The sequence below is a fragment of the Lithobates pipiens genome, unplaced genomic scaffold (genome assembly GCF_037356315.1).
Source record: "Lithobates pipiens isolate NorthernLeopardFrog02 unplaced genomic scaffold, aLitPip1_a1.2 Scaffold_8, whole genome shotgun sequence".
In the NCBI taxonomy this organism is placed as follows: domain Eukaryota; kingdom Metazoa; phylum Chordata; class Amphibia; order Anura; family Ranidae; genus Lithobates; species Lithobates pipiens.
In genome coordinates, this window is record NW_027507903.1 from 628,001,407 (window position 1) to 628,013,458 (window position 12,052).

The following is a 12,052-nucleotide window of genomic DNA, read 5'->3' on the forward strand; positions in this document are numbered from 1 at the left end:
TTGTCTATGTCCCTCAGTAAATCACAAGTCTGTGATAGAGACTTTGTCAAACATCCTACGCTTAAGTCTGTGGCAGAGACTTTACTTAACACCCTATCGGCTGTTAGGCCTAGTGAGAGGAGGCCTATGTGGGGGTTGTAAAATCCAGTTGTGAAACGGTTGCTATTCTCTGGATTCTTCTATAAGAGACTTTCAATTTTTTGCAGTCTAAAGTACCTGAACTTACTCCTAACCCTCTACCCTAAACTGAGAGACTCTGTTTCTGTTTCAAATAAATAACCCAAAAGAAGATTCAGTGTCAGTTTCCACATTTCTTTGGGCCATCTACCATAGGAATCCCTAGACAGAGAAGCAGACAAGAAGGTAACGGTAAGCCCAATAAAACCAGCAGCTCCTTCGGGGGTCAGTGCTACAAACGTTTACCAATAAAATGTTAATTTTTATTTGAACCATTGGGTACTGAGATAGTCCATTTCTCCATTTGGCCAGGGGCAATTTTTGGGGTAGCCCTAGGCTCCTTTTTCCATTATATGGATATGAAATATTGGATTTTTTGATATGCGTTTTTCATTTGTTAGTACCATCACCATTTTCTGTGAAGGTTGTAATTAAATCAGGCCATGGTAAAGCTAATATTAGTGAAATTCAACTGGACTTGTTATGTAATGTTGGAGATGTTTCATAGTGTTACCAAAGCCACTTTCTAAGTTCTAATGAAAAATATGAACATTCCCCAGAACTTACATCCACATAGGTAGCAAAGATGCCTTAATCCAATTACTAAAATGACAAAAAGCTTCTTTGTGTGTGAGCACACCAGGAGGGGTGTGACCACAAGTAAAAACATTCAGGGGCAACCACAATTGGAAGCGCTGATCGGGACAGTCTTAAAAAGACAAACAATCAAAAAGCTCAATGAGATAAAATCATGTGCCGATTTAATAATGACATATACTTAGATGAACAGTTATCTAAAAAATCTCCTTGCATAGATGGAGCAACTGCAAAATCTGCTCCTCACTGTGACAGTACCTTGAGCAACATTCGGTGGTGGACTGGCTTGGTGAAGCAATGCTGCAATGCCAAAACCTTCATGTATTCCTTGATTTCGCTAGGAGGAGGGAAGCCAGGGTGTGCAGAGCCAGATGGACAATATGAGGCCTCTATCAAAGCTCCAATGATATGTGACAGGATGGTGGAACAGCCACGGAACAAGGAAGGGACCAAGAGGCCGCTGAAACAACCACCGACCGGAGCTGGTGAATGGAAACAGCCGAGCGTGACATCTTACGATCGAGGAACACAAGTCCAAAATGAGGCTAGAAGCGGTGGAGACACCAATCATGGTTCCTTTAAATTTGTGATCCTTCCCTCAGTCCACACCTATTTAAACCCCATTGGCTGTCTATATTACAAAGACCTGAAGAAGGGCCACAATATAAAATTACATAAAGTATAAAATACTTGATTTTCCCTGAAATAGGAAAAACATCCATAACAGTGCCTTGCAAAAGTATTCACCCCTTTGTTTTAGGATTTGCATTATTTAATTTACAGAACGTGCCCACAACTTTAAAGGTTTTCTTTTTTTATTGTGAAGCACACAACAATGATTTTTTTTTTTTTTTTTTGCACTTCACTTGTCCAATTAATACTATCACCTTTGCCGGCCGGCTTAAGACTCTGATGTAAGTGCAATATTTTGTGAGTTGGATTAGAGTTTGTATGGTTTTACACTATGGTGAGCTTTATATCTTTTGGGGAACTTCCATGAGTATGACAATCTGAAGGTGGATTTCGTGCCTTATGGGCTTAGTGGAGGGTTTCTGCTGAGACTGTGTTGTGATTGTTGCTGCACCTGTTCTGTGTGAAATACATTTACAGTGGGAGTCTTCATTTTCTTTTTACACATTTTTATTGAGTTTTCTACAATAATAACAAACGGTTGCATAACATAGACATAATAGACAGTGAGGTATGTCAATGAGTAGAGAAGTTTTACATTTATAAAGTTGTATAACATAGGAGAATTAGCTAGTAACCAAGTCCAATGAAAGCGTGGACACTGGGCTCTTCTTGAACGATGGTGTTGTCCCCATCTCCCAGGCACCCCTATTGAGAACTAACTGTGCTACGGGACATAGGCAACGCCTTCCCATCCTATGTAAAAAAAAAAAAATGAAAAAACTTGACATGTCTACGTTAAAAGTTAAATTCCATACCTCTAGAATATATGTAACCCCGAGAGATTATACATTAATGATATTAATATAACATAAGAGAAAATAAAAAAACAGCTTGTACCATATTGATATGTCTTTGGTCAGAATATTAAGAATCATTTAGTCATCAATAAATGGTGAATGTATTCATTTAGTCATCAACCGGATGACATTCTGCCCATGCATTCCATCAAAAATTACATTTAGAAGGTTTTGGAACCTCATAGCAAAGTGTATTGTGACTTAACTCTATATATTACCTCAGAAACATTAAGGGCCATAGTGGACTTCCATGTTGATGTGATAGATAATCTTGCTGCTATGAGAGTATGCATATTATATCAGGGGTCTGAACTGTGTTGTTACAGAGTGTATACCTATATTAAAGCGGAGGTCCACCCTAAAGTGGACCTTCTGCTCATCGGAACCCTCCCCCCCTCCGGCGCCACAATTGGCACCTTTCAGGGGGGAGGGGGGTGCAGATACCTGTACAGTACAGGTATCTGCACCCACTTCCGGTATAGCTCTCTGCGGAAAGGGGCGTAGATTACGCCCCTTTCCGCAAGTGCCCACCCCTTTCCGCAAGTGCCCCACTGCCTGCTGGGAAACACACAGATCCCAGAGGCAGTGGGGACCGTCCTTATTGCGCAGCGCGACTCGCGCATGCGCAGTAGGGGACCGGGAAATGAAGCCGAAAGGCTCCATTTCCTGATTCCCATACCCAAGATGGCGGCGGCAGCACCCGACAGACGATCTAGAGATCGGCTTCGGGTGCCGACATCGCGGGCGCGCTGGACAGGTAAGTGTCACTATTTTAAAAGCCAGCAGCTGCAGTATTTGTAGCTGCTGGCTTTTAAAAAAAAAAAAAAACGCGGAGTCCCGGCGGACTCCCGCTTTAGGTAAAGCCACCTGTGGTGTCGGGAGAATGATCAGGCCAGTAACTTTAGTGACTAGAGAGAAAACCGCTTTCCAGAAACTTTTTACGCCTTCGCACCTCCAAAGTATATGCGATATGCCGCCTTTTTCCCCCCAATCTCAACAAGTGGAAGAAGATTCTGGGTAAATCTGGGCTAAATCTAACTGGAGTCAAATAGGTGCTAAATGGTATTTTTAACAATAGCTCCAGTGGTTCACACAATGGGAGAAGCGATAATGAGACTGAATAGCTATTTGTCATTCCTTCTGTGTGTACGGGGAATATAATTTTTTCTCCCAATTTTGCATGTTGGAAGACTTTTGAAAGACTTTTTATATTTGAGCATATTGTAGAACCATGACAACCCTTTGGGTTTGTCATGATTAGTAGATATGTCCAAGTTTCTCTGTGAACCCTATAGTGTATGTTCCAGTTACTATTGTGAAACCAAGTAATTTGAATATGAGAGAAAGATGTAGGTCTGAGTTGTTCAGATAACGATTCTTTGTAGGTCAGTATCTTATCTTGTAACCATGGTTGGATTTTTAAATTAGGTAATGCCTTCCTGCCATTAATTGTACCCTTATCCGGGAACATAACCAATTTATATAGGCTCGTTTGCCCTGTAGATGGGTCCCTGTACCTATCTATGAAATACTTCCGGTGTAATTTAGCCTTGGATATATATGCAATAGGTATTCACTGGGTAATGCGCATACAGCACTTTTAACATTTTATGCGATTCCTAGACCTATATGAGGGTGCTTCCCCATGCGACTCACCCTCAACAGTCTAGCGACACAGTTGTAGAATGTTTATCATAATCTAGTTGATTTTCCTTTGCAGCATAACCTCCTGCACATCCCCCCCTCCCGCAGCATAACCGCCTGCACATCCCCCCCTCCTCCTGGACATCCCCCCCTCCCGCCGCTCTCACCGGGCATCCCATTCCACCAGGAGACCCGATCCTCGATTCCCCACTTCTGGTAGCTACAGACAGACTGACATGAAGTCGGAAATAGCTTTGTTCCAGTCTCCTGAATGTAAACATGGAAGTGACGTCACAACGTCACTTCCTGTTTACATGGCAGCCAATGGCGCTGGATTAAAAAAAAATACAGTATTCAGAATCACCATTTTCAGTGATCTGAATACTTTGAAGTGCAAAGGAGGGATTGGAGGTTTTTTATACCTGTGACCACCTATTACTATATCAAGGGATGTTTACATTTGATAATTTTTTTTTTTTTTTTTAAACACAACTTAATAATTTTAAAATAAATAAAATAAATACGATTTTTTTTTAAGCGCTCCCCTCCCACCTGCGAGCTTGCGCAGCAAAGAAAATGCAAACAGAAGTCGCGCCCTCATATGTAAATGGTGTTCAAATCACAGATGTGAGGTATCACCGCAATCGTCATCCTTTGTAACTCTAATCTGCTAACCGTAAAAAGAAATTAAAGCGTCGCCTATGGAGATTTTTAGGTACCGTAGTTTGTCGCCATTCCACGAGTGCGTGCAATTATAAAGTGTGACATGATTGGTATTTATTTACTCGGCGTAACATCATCTTTCACATTATGCAAAAAAATTGGGCTAACGTTACTGTTTTTTTTTTTTTTTTAATTCATGAAAGTGTCCCTTTTACCAAAAAGTTGCGTTTAAAACAATGCTGCACGGGGGCGCATGCGCGGAGCTCACCATGGCGGACGTACTCCACTATAGCTCCGTACTCACCGCCGCAATACCGGACTCTAGCGGACTAGCGGAAAACCTCGGGCAGCAGCCCGCCACCCTCCCGGGATGGTTTTAACGGGCCAGCGAGGAAAGAACAAATCGAAACCCATCAAAGAAGCCCTAGCGCGTGCTTCCACCAAAATGGCGGCGAAGGCCCTCGCAGCCTCGCAGCAGCACAACCATCCACAGCACCAGGGAAGCAGCGAGGAGGATGAAAATGGGGTAGACCCTCCGGCTTCCCCAACACTACAAGCCCCAGGTATGTCACAGACTGACTTCCTTGCACACATGAAACTAATGCTCAAAAAAGCCCTTAAAACCACGTCTGACCAGATCACTGAGAGGCTGACCCGGGAGATACGCAACCGAGGCCAGTGAACAGCCGACCTGGAAACAAGGGCAGATGACGCCGAGCTAAACTTGCGAGAACTAGCCCAGGAACAAGCCGCCCTCAGGGAGGAGAATGCTATCTTGCTCTCCCGCCTTGAAGACACTGAGAACCGCTCGCGTAGGTCCAATCTGCGCCTAAGAGGGATCCCTGAAACCATAGATGACCTCCAATCCTTTTCTATGGCTCTTTTTCAAGAACTCTCCCCCTCCATCCCGATTGAGAGGTTGGTATTCGATCAGATTCACAGGGCGCTTACACGCCATCAAGCTGATGGTCCCCCACGGGACATAATCATTAAGCTCCATTTCTTCCGAACGAAGGAACAGCTTATAGCCGCAGCCCGCAATAAAGATACTCTCCAATTTCAAGGCCACACGTATCAACTGTTTACAGACCTGGCCACGCTGACCATAGCGAAGCGGCGTGCCATGAAACCTCAACTAAAAATCCTCCAGCATCATCAGATCAAGTATGCCTGGTGATTTCCGTTCGCACTTCACTTCTCATACCAAGGTCAACAGCATACCTGTTCTATGCCTGATGCCCTCCAGAGCCTCCTGGAAAATCTTCAGCTCGCCCCACCGCCCCCGCTTATCCAAACTGAAACCACGGTGCCTCGGACCCCAGCCCGGGCTGCTCCGCATCCTTACGTGGCCACCCCGAGGAGAAATCAGCAAGACCTCTTGGGCCCGTCCTCACTCCGGTGAAGCACACCCAAGCGTCCCTCAAGTTTGGGCTTTTCTAGCCCCAAGGTATATGTACCCCGCTGAACTGCTTCGCCCCCATACCTACCTTCTTTTTTACCATGCCCTGGTAGTCCCCAGGAACTGAGCCTCTTATCAGCATATACCCACTTGACCGCCTGTCCCTGTCGGACATTGGATATATGATTTCCCTGCTGTCCCATTACGCCTTAGGAAACTCTGGCCTTACATCAAGAACCTGCTGTCTAACTTCCCAAAACAAAAAAAAAAATTTTTTCCTTCAAAACCGTTGGTGTTCATTTTTATTTTTGTTTGGGGGGGGGGGGGGGGGCATTTATTTTTTTTTTTTTTCATTTCTTTTTGGCTTTTGCAATATATAGCTAGCTCTCGTACTGGTAAATGATTAGCCTCCACTAACTCTCTAAACCTATAACGACGCTTTGGTTATCATCTCATGTTGTGGATATCAGGCCCGGGCAAACATGTTTGCTGCCTGATGCCTGATACCCCCTTAGAGGCTATCTATTATAATTTAACTGTTATATTAAGCTGCTTATACCATAAGTACTTATGTATGTGCCCCTGACCCCCCTTTTTTTCCCTTTCCTCTCCTGGCTTCCCCCTTCCCCCCCCCCCTCCCCCCTCCCCGCCCCCTCATACTCACCCCTTTCCCCACCCTTATCCTTACCCCCTTTTCCCTCCCATTAATCTAGCGGTCATTTCGCTCCCCCTCCGACCCCATTTACCTTATACGCCCTCCGCTAATCGGTTCTCCTAAGGCCCTATTGACCTTTACCTATGGTTTGCACATATAGGTTCATCTCAGAACTGTGTTATATTTTTGGTGTTATGTTACAATAGCGAATGTTTGTATCTGTTTGGTTCGCGGCGGTGAGCTGTCACTGCTCCCCCCTTTGATGGTGCAACCTCCTGTTGACTGGCTAGTTGGCAGGCTAGTTGCTGCACCCACTGATTGGGCGATCCGGAAACATCTGGTCCGTGCAATGTCCTCTACCCTTCATCTCCATTACTCTCTACCTTTTCCTCTCTTCCTAGTCTCTTCGACTGTCTCCCCCCCTTTCCTCCTTCCTTTCCCTTCTGCCTTGGTCGGTCGGTTCGCATGGCCCACCACCTCTTGCTCTCTCTTATTGGTCCCTATGTTATCCCTAAATGTGAAAGGGCTAAATTCTCCCAACAAACGTCTTAAAGCTTTCAGGACCTTTATTTCACTGAAAGCTAGTGTAGTGGCATTACAAGAGACTCACTTTGCCGCCAAGTCCACCCCCAAATTTTTCCATGCCAAATTTCCCCAGGTCTATACCGCCTCCTCCTCTTCAAAACATAGGGGCATTCTTTTGGCTTTCCACCACTCTCTCCTGTTCTCCTCAACTTCTGAAATCAGAGACCCAGAGGGCCGCTATTTAATTGTCACAGGCCATATACAAGATACGGAGGTCACTTTCGTATCTTATTATGCCCCTAACACAAACCCCAACCCTTTTTTCTCACACTTATTACGGGTAATCAAGGCTCATAGCAAAGGAGCTCTGTTCATTTGCGGAGACACTAACCTAGTCTTACACCCGCACCTTGACAAAACCCCTTACACATCAGAACATTTCTCTCCATCACGACAACTGTGCACTCAACTTAATAAGCACGCAGCCCTTATTGACACATGGAGAGAATGCAATCCCCTCAAAAGAAATTATACCTTCTACTCAAACCCTCATAACTCCTTTTCAAGAATTGACCACATTTTTATTCAGATAACCTCTGCAACCACCCTCTTACATTCTCATATCCATCCAATCACATGGTCAGACCACTGTGCAGTGATCACTACTTTAGCCTTGGTAATCCCACAAAATACGGACAGGACTTGGTCCATGAATGAAACCCTTTTGTCCAACCAATCATACTGTCTAGATATCCAATCAGCACTCAATGACTATGTGTCTAACAACAGCACGCCGGGTATATCCCCTGCCCTACTTTGGGAAGCCCACAAACCAGTCATACGGGGCACCTGCATCTCGGTATCTTCCCACCTCAATAGAGATAGGCGAATTCGATTACGCCAGTTAGAAGAAGACTTTCAGCGCCACTTTCTCCTATTCCAGTCTACTCCCTCAGAGGCCAATAGACTAGTCCTGGAAAAAACGAAGCTTGCTTTAGACCTACTACTAGCTGAAGATTCAGAAAAAGCAATATGCAGATCGGCCCACACGACTTACACCAAAGCAAACAAACCTGACCTATGAACCCGGAACCCCCTTCTCTAGCACCCGTGCTGACTCTCTGCTCCAATCGCTATCTCTCCCTCACTTATCAGCCACTAACCGTGAGTCAATAGATGCTTCCATTTCCACTACGGAAGTTCTTGCGGCCATCAAATCCCTGAAGCCCCATAAAAGACCCGGCCCTGACGGGCTGCCGGCGACTTATTATAAGAAATTTTGCAAACACGCTCTCCCCCCTTCTCACTAGCTCATTTAACTCTCTTCTCCAACAACATTCCCTTGGCAGAGACGCCTTGACGGCTATTATATCGATGATCCCTAAGCCGAACACAGACAACACCTTATGGTCTAATTTTAGGCCAATATCATTACTTAACATTGACGTTAAGATCTTAGCCAAAGTCCTGGCACTCCGTCTGAATCCCCTTATAGGGAAGCTGATACATAAAGATCAGGTGGGGTTCATCCCCCAGAGACAAGCCAGTGATAATATTAGAAGGGTCATTCTTCTTCAACATATTGCTCAAACCCGTAAAATCCCCATGCATTTGCTCTCGCTAGACATACGCAAAGCGTTCGATACGGTATCCTGGCCTTACCTACAATATATCTTGCGGCGCTGGGGATTTGGTCCCCACTTCCTAAGTTGGATAGCAGCCTTATATACCTTATATACCCAACCTCGAGCATATGTGCGGTATGCGGGTTTTCGGTCTGAGTATTTCCCCATCCAACGGGGGACGAGGCAGGGTTGCCCCCTCTCCCCCTTATTGTTTGCACTAGCAATCAAACCCTTGACGTGTCTCTGCCTAGGGGTGAACTTGACCGTTTGCGTAGCAACTTCCCGTTTCAATGGTCCACAACTTCTATTCCCTACCTGGGTATCCACCTGACAACCAATCCTTCACATCTTTTTCAGCACAACTATCTCCCCTTGATCCGAAAGCTAACAAATCTTTTGGCCGCCTGGCAACCGCTATGTGTTTCGTGGCTAGGTCGAGTCGTAGCAGTCAAAATGACGGTACTACCCAAACTGCTCTATTTGTACCGGGTCCTTCTGATCCCAATACCACCTTACTATCATCAACTTGTGCAGAGCAAAGTATTCAAATGCATTTGGGGGTCTACTAGACCCAGGATCTCCAAGTCTACGCTCACAAGGCACGAGGTGGCCTAGATGTACCAAATTTTCGCTATTATTATTATGCAGCCCAGCTAGCCCAGATCACCCTATATCATGCGAAAACTGAAATACCGATATGGGTTAGTCTTGAGGCCATAGACGCTCACCCTGTTATTATATCCAATCTCCTATGGCTAGCCCCCTCGCAGAGGGGCAAACTTGCCAATCCGATAACCCAGCACTCCCTTAAAATCTGGGACATGATCCACAAGCCCTTCCACCTTAAATCCCAACTTTCCATCTTCGGACATCCACTGTTTGACCCAACCTTCTCCGAGCCAGGCCTATTTGTGGCTTGGTCTCGGGCAGGCCTGGATCGAATTTGTGCTCAACAAGGAATGGACTGATCAAACCTTTCCCCATCCTACAAGCCCAATCTCGACTTCCTAATAGGGAATGCTTCCGCTACCTACAAATCTCCCACTTTGTAAATTCACTACCCAAACCTAATAAGGAAAATGAATGCATTTCAACCTATGAAAAAATATGTGATTCTGACCGGCATGCGCCTGGCATTATTTCCCAACTATACTCTCAATTCACTTCCCCACCCGCTCCCCTCCCGCCCTATGCCACTAGATGGTCCACAGACCTCAATATAGATTATGATGCTGATACATGGACGACGATCTGGGCCAATACTAGTAATGCAACCCAAAATGAATGAATGAATGAAATGAATGAATGAATGAATGAATGAAATACTTGTATAGCGCACAATGTGAACTGAATCGCCTCTAGGCACTGTGGCGAGCTTTGATCATCTGCTAAAAGAGGAAGGTCTTGAGTTTTTTCCTAAAAGCCAGGTGATTTTCTTCCAGGCGGATGTTGATTGGTAGAGCATTCCATAGCCGAGGCCCTTGGACAGCGAATCTCCGATCACCCTTGGATTTATACCGGGCTTTGGGCACGAGGAGGAGGTTTTTGTTGGCTGATCGAAGACTGCGGTTTGGTGTGTAATGATTTATTTTATCCATTAGGTATTGCGGAGCTTCTCTATGCACGCATTTGTGGGTGAGGCAAAGGGTCTTGAACGTGATCCGATTTTTTACGGTTAGCCAATGTAAGCTCCTCAGTGAAGGAGAAATGGATTCCCAGGGTTTCTTTCCTGTTATCAGCCTTGCCGCTGTGTTTTGGATCAGTTGTAATCGTGCAAGTTGATATTGTGGTAATCCTATGAAAAGCGAGTTTGCGTAGTCCAGTTGTGAATTAATGATTGTTCCAACTACCACTGCTTTGTCATTCTTTGGGATAAAAGGGATGAGTCTGCGAAACATGCGCAGCAGATGGTGAGATCGACTGACTACAGATCCTATTTGCGCATCCATTGACATTTGTGCGTCTAAAATAACCCCGAGACTCTTCGCTTTGGTCTTTGGGGAGATAGTCTGCCCAAAGACGGTTGGTGGAGACCAGGAGGTTTTGGTTGCGGGCTTATGATTTGGGTGTAAGATAAGAAGCTCTGTCTTTGATTGGTTCAGCTGGAGGGAGTTGGTGGTCATCCAGTCCTCTATTGATTTGAGGCAGTTTTCAAGTTGTTGTTGGTGATCTTTTTTTCCATTGATCCGGAAATAAAGTTGCGTGTCGTCAGCGTAAGAGTGGAAGCAGAGATCTGAGCATCTGATGATTTGAAGGAGTGGGCGAATGTAAATGTTGAAGAGAACGGGTGACAACGGAGAGCCTTGAGGGACTCCGCAGGTGACTGCCCGAGTTTCGGAGAGGAATTTTCCTAGTTTCACTGTCTGTGACCGATTTCCTAGGAAGGACGCGAACCATTGGAGATCTATGTCTTGGACTCCGGCTACTTCTGTGAGGCGGACGAGTAGAGTATTGTGATCTACTGTATCAAACGCTGCACTTAGGTCTAGCAGTACGAGGAGACACGGCTCTCCATCATCTGCTGCTTCGAGGGCGTCATCCCAAATCTTGAGGAGAGCTGTTTCTGTTCCATGACCCGGGTGGAAGCCTGATTGCAGCGGGTCCAGGAGTTTGTGAGTATCCAGGTGAAGTTGTAGCTGATGTACTACAGCTTTCTCCATGATCTTAGAAATGGTGTTGAGGCTTGTAATCGGCCTACGGTTGTTTGGATCCTGAGGGTCCAGGTTTGGTTTCTTGAGTAGAGGTTACTCAAAAATGTCGTGGCCTCAGAGGCAAACTTTAAAGTTCTCATGCAGTGGTATCTGGTCCCCATTAGAATAGCAAAGTTTGTCCCTGGTTACCCCGCTTCATGCTTTAGAGGCTGTACCGAAGCTGGTACTCATATCCATATCACTTTTGGGCAGCGACATTCCAGATGGCGTCATTACTTTTGGGAGACTCAATACCACCCGATCCATCTCTGGCCTTACTTAACCTAACACCCCGTAACTGCACTCAAAACCAGTTGTCCCTATTTCTCCAACTAACTACGGCGGCAAAACAAACGATAGCTAGAGCCTGGAAGACACCAACACTCCCCGTAGCTGAACTTAAAAATAGGGTCACGCAGGCTATGATCCATTGCAAGATTGAAGCGAAAATCTAGACCGCATGCCCCGGTTTCATAAAATCTGGCATCCCTGGATAAAACACTTCCTACCCCCCGACTTAGATCTCAACCTTTTAGAACCCTGATTTATCCCTCATGAAGGGAACCCCCTATGTATGACGACCTGGG